We start from the raw sequence: 6,107 nt of genomic DNA, 5'->3' as shown, positions 1-6,107 counted from the left end.
TCATCAGCATTATGTCCACGCGAACTTAAAAAATATTTTCTTTAGAAAACTTTTAGAAAGTAAAACTTTAAATCTTAGTCTGAGCTTAATGACTTTCAAAGTACATTCTGAGCATCACGTGGTGGAATCAAACTGCAGTTTTTAAAAGTTATTATTTGTTCACAGGATGTGGGTGTTTCTGGATAGGTTATTTATTGCCCATTCCTAATTTCTCTGGAGAAGGTGGTACTGAGCTGCCTCTTGAATTCCCACAGTCCTTGAGGTGCAGGGTATCCACAGGATTCAGTTCCAGGATTTTGACCCAGCAACAGTGAAGGATTAGCCGTACAGTTGCAAGTCAGCATGCTGTGTGGCTTGGAAGAGAACTTGCAGGTGACAATGATCCCATGCATCTGCTGCCCTTGTCCTTCTAGAGATGGTAGAGTTCACAGTTTTGGAATATACTGTTGATGGAGGCTTGGTGAGTTACTGCAGTGCATCGTGTAGATGGGACACACTGCCAACATTATACATCTGTGGCAAAGGGAGACAGTATTGATGACAATGAATCAAGAAGGCTGCTTTGTCCTGGATGGTATTGGAGCTGCACCCATCCAGTCAGTGCAGAAAAATACATCTCATTCCTGACTTGTGCAATGTAGATGGTGACCAGGATTTGAAGAGAAAGGAAGTGAGTTACTTGCCACAGAATTCCTGGCTTATGACCTGTACCTGTAGCCACAGTACTTAAATGGCTGGCCCAGTTCAGGTTCTGGTCAATGGTAAACTCCAGGCTATTTATAGTGGAGAATTCAGTTATGGTATTGAACAATGTGTGGGTGATGGTTAGATTCAGTGTCATTGGAGATGGGCATCAGCTGGCACTTGTGTGGTGTGAATGGTGCAATATTTGTTGACCATCTAGAGAGGCCTAAGTAGATTACAAATGGACATGCCTAGATGGTATTTTGAGGAATTTCAGATCTGCCATTGAAGTAAATCCAAGAATTAAAGTTTTGACAAGATTTGTAGCTCAGGTTGTGGACGAGGTTGTAGACTTGCTCGCCGAGCCGGTGTGTTTGGTTGTAGACGTTTCATCACCTGCTAGGTAACATCGTCAGTGTGCCTCTGGTGAAGCGTTGGTGTTCTGTCCCGCGTATTATTTATATGCCTCGGTTTGCTGTGGTGGTTGACATTACTTCTGGTTCTGTTTTTCAGTGGTTTGTATATCGGATCCAGTTCAATGTGTTTGTTGATGGGGTTCCAGTTGGAATGCCAGGCCTCCAGGAATTCCCTGGCATGTCTCTGTTTGGCTTGTGCTATTATGGATATGTTGTCCCAGTTGAATTTGTGTCCTTCTTTGCCCATGTGTATTGAGACCAGTGAGAATTGGTCGTGTCTCTTGCTGACTAGTTGGTGTTCATGTATCCTTATTGTTAGTTTTCTTCCAGTTTGGCCTATGTAATGTTTTTTACAGTCCTTGCATGGTATTTTGTATTTTTTTTGTGGGTATGGGATCCTTTACGTTCGTCAGTAGCAGTCGCACGTTGCTTTGTGGCCTATCCTGATACCTAGGGGTCTGAGTAGTCTTGTGGTCATTCTGATATGTCTCCGATGTACAGTAGGGTGACTAGTGTGTCTGGCTGTGTTGTGTCTTCTTGTTGTGGTCTGTCACGGACGTTAACGGTGGATTGCGCTTTTTGAGTATCCATTCCTTTTACAAACTCCATATAAGTTCTCCTGCTCTGGCCTGTGCAATTCTAGGTTGCTGCAGTGCGTTGTGGCCCATTTGAATAATGTCCTGATGCAGGTCCATATATGGGTGTTGAGGTGGTTGCTGGTGTAATTAAGTATCTGGTCCGTATGTTTGGTCTTTCTGCATATGCTAGTCTGGATTCCCCATTGTTCTTATGTTCTAGCATTATGTCTCAGAAGGGTAGTTGGTTATTCTTCTCTTCTTTTGTGAATTTTATTCTGGTGATGATGTTGTTTATGTGTCGGCAGGTTTCTGCTAGTCTTGTGCGTTTGATAATCACGAAGGTGTCATTTACACAGCAGACCCAGAGTTTGGTTTGCATAGTGGGGAGCGCTGTTCATTCTAACCTTTGCATTACCACTTCTGCAATCAGTCTTGATATTGGGGACCCCATTGGCATTCCATTTATTTGTTTGAATATACGGTCGTTGAAGATGAACGTCATAAATCCAAGAATGCAAGAACAATGAGCTAGACTTAAAAGGCACTTGGCATTCAAAACTATCCAGGTCTCATTACATAGTAGCCACCTTTGCTTACCAGATAAAATCACAGAAAAATTGTAGGACATGTTGTCAAACAGCAGAAGCATTATAAGAGCCATTGTCAGACCAGCACAGGAAAACTGTTTGCATCAGAGAGAGAGGAGTCAACAAAACCAGCTATCAAACTTGTATAATCAACTAGTTGTGAAAGGATCACACCTGCAGTACTATTAAAGGGAAACATGGGATTCTTTTCCCTACTTCATTCCATCTACAAAAAAATTGTGAGAACAATCTCTGGCAGATCAATCGTGGAAGCCATCAGAGTCGCTTAAATGTTTCTGCAATTCCAAAGGCTTCACTTCCAACAACTTGACATCTTGACCTTGAAACAACAGGCCTGCATCAAAACCACTGAGGCCGAAATCGAGTCAATTTCTCATGAGAATTGTTTTATTTTCACCTATAATTAATCTTTGTGTGTTTTTATTCTTTTCTAACCTCAAGAGCAAGAGGTTAGAAATAAACTAACCCTTCCTTTTAATTGCAAATGGCTTTGCTGCTGGAATATTTAAAATTGATTCTCTCACTACAATGGTAAGAAGTCTACACATCCATTACACAAATATTGATTATGGGCAAAATGCATAGTTAAAAGAAAGTGGCACATTATTGGCACATTAACAGCACCCACACTGGTATAGAAATTGGGAAAATTGCTTTTATTAAAAAAAACAATGCGAATTTTACTTTGGATGGCAGTTTCTTACACTCACCTAAGCAGGGAAAGAAAGGAGCTTACAACACACAACCATCTATTTATTTTCAAATCTTTGTACCCAGAGTTTAAGTCAAATTGGGTGCAGGGTATTTTCAAATACAGAGAGGACTTAACCTTAAATCAGAACCCAAACAACATGAGGTTCTACAAATGAATGCCAGATATGAGCATTCCTTCTGCTTTACAAGACCAAATTTTGTTGTAGTGTTTTTACAGCTATTTCACAAAGAGAAGTTAAAGTTAGACCAGTGTTACATTTAGCAAACTCTCCCGTTCTATTCTTAATGAATAAAATGTTGATCTTAGATAACAAAAATGTTTTTTTTTCCGGTAGAATTTCTGGAATGATTGAAATACCAATGGGTGGTAAGGGAAATCTAGCAGAAGCATGCAAGTCCTAGGTGTCCTTAGCCTCAAGGTAACGTTGAAGAGTTGAAGAGATGTGAGTGTTGGCCCTTGAGCAGGCATCATGGTGTGGAGAGGCTGATGATTTGCCAATAATGACACACGGGTGAAGGGTTGAGAAAGATGATGGACATATTTAGAAGAAGCACTTTGATCACTATCATGACAAGAATTCGGTGAACTGCAGCCACATGGCCCCGACTCTAATTTACATATCAGGAATTTGCAAGGAGGAGAATTGCAGGTGGTGTAGAAATAAGGCCAAGGCAAAGCTTTAATGAAATGCAATGCCAAAGTTCTAAAGTTGCCTTTACTGACACCACACAAGTAAAGCAAAAATTACAACCAATGTATTTTTTTCAGCCATACAGAGCAATGGGATGGACAGAAGTCCCATAAAGTGTATCACATGAACCCTGGCTCCATTCAACAAAATGTTTGCAGCCACTTTCCATTCTTCAAGGAACAATCACCTTAAAAAAAGAGGGAAATAGAGAAATAGAGAAAGCTGGAAGAAAATATGGTGGGGGTGAAAAAAATGTAGATTGTAGATGTTTTTAGTTATAAACTTTTATATTTATAGGTTGGCTTCTGTTTTCTTGCATCTATTACAAATTATATATAATTTTGCACTGTGCATTAGCTTACATGCACTTTAATAGGTACACTCATAATAAGCACACAGCAAATAGAAATTACAGCAATGTAATGCACCATTGTTCATTATGTATTATTTTTTCCCCGCAATCATATCACATCTACAATATGTTTTTTAGCCTCCAAGAGACAGAAATCCATTATATTGTAAAACTTGGCATCTTCAATCTGTCACTGAAGCTCTAAATTTTCAATACCCAAACGGTGGTTTGGAGTGTTCAGAAGTCTCCTGAGCCATAACAATAGTAAACTCATGATTGGAGTTCCTTTCATTATTTTCTCTTCTCCATTCATCTTCCAGGTTTTGTAGCCTATACCAGAGTTGTTATATAGACTTTTGATTTATTGATCCATTGCAGATGTAAACCACATTTTAACTATTGGATTTTGACTCTATTTCACATGAATGTAGGCCTAGATTTTCACTCCTATGTCAAACTGGGAAATTTTCTGACTCATGCTGCCTGTCCCTAGAAAAAGTGATCAAAATGGCAGATCATTTTTATAGAGGATAAGGTGTAGGATGGACTTGGACCTGCCACCATCAAACCACTTAAAAGGCTTGCAGGGACTGCATCAAAGTTATTTCCTTAAAGTTAGACCCCTCTGGCCCTCACACCCCTTCAGCTCCCATCTACCGACATGCCCCATCCCTGCCACTCAAATCAACCATGCCCCCACATACCCCCAATGGTCTCTCACACCCTTTATTCCAATCCACATTCCCCATCAGTCCCATGGCCCCAAAAGCCCCTATGCTAACTTAATGCCTTTTCACGTCCTCACTCACCACATTTTGCCCATATGCACTCCATGCCAGTACTGTGAGCTGTGATCAAGTGAAATAAAATAAAATTTTAAATATCTATTAGAGACTTCATTATGTAAAACAAAACTTCCGTTCATGCATGTCTGTTCAATACATCTAAATCCCCTCATGTCTTAGTGCCTTACATAACAAATGTTTGTATTTATAACCTCACATCAAAGATAGTTAATCCTTTAATAACCTCTTTGAGTAGTAAAACGGTGAATTTACAACCATCCCTCAGTGATAATGAGAGGGTGTGAAAAGCAGATAACCATTAATAATGACATAATGATTGCACTTACATGTAATATTGTTGTGTCCAGCTGATTGAAAACAAGTTCAAGTAATGTCATTGATACATAAAGGTATTTTGTTACTAAATAGAGAAGTTAATATTACTGGAGAGGGTCAGTTGATAGGCACCACCAGTAGTTCAAAATACTGGACTGATTTCTTTAGCTGCAACAAGTCTCGGAGTAAAAGAAGTTTATTACTGAGAATGAAACAATGGGTGCGTGTATTGCTACCATCTATCCAGCAAAACCAGTTTCCACTATTTTCCATTCTGCTTGTCATTTTTCATCATTTTAACACATTCTGTTCTGAGATTTTGAACATGCATTTGTTGTAATGTTTGAAGGTGCGTTTATCAAAATATCACTTTCTTGGTGATTCAAAATCGCATGAGATGAATTTATATCTAGAAATCATTACAGGCAAGGGTACATGTTGAGAAATTGAATTGAAATCATAACAAAACTCTCACTCTACACTTCAGGTAGTGTCATGTCCATTCAGTCCACTGTTCTTTTCTCAATTTGCCATGCTTAGTTGATGGTTTATTTTGCTGTCATGATGTTTGTCAGTTATTTGCAAGGTTACAACCTCAATATGTATTTGGCATCTCCCTGTTTTCACAGCTTTCCCACACATAGGATATATCTTATGTAGATACTAATCGCTTTAGCCAAGTTAGAAATGTACTGTATGTTAAAAGATGAATTGTTTGGTGTGAGCTCATTTATATGCCTTCAATGTAGTTTCAACACCAATATAATTCTTAATGACAGTTGTCATGATTTCTGTGGAGACCCACAGACCAAGAGAAATGGAATGAGCCCAATAAGAAAACCAAAGCTCAAAAAATGCCTCTTGAAATTTTATCTGTAACAATCAAATGAAAAATCAACATAATTTAATGAAATGACAGGTTTTAATTGATTATAGACTATA

The sequence above is a fragment of the Rhincodon typus genome, chromosome 19 (assembly GCF_021869965.1).
Source record: "Rhincodon typus isolate 14 chromosome 19, sRhiTyp1.1, whole genome shotgun sequence".
Taxonomy (NCBI): domain Eukaryota; kingdom Metazoa; phylum Chordata; class Chondrichthyes; order Orectolobiformes; family Rhincodontidae; genus Rhincodon; species Rhincodon typus.
The sequence above is the reverse complement of the archived record's forward strand: the minus strand, read 5'-3'. Positions refer to the sequence as shown.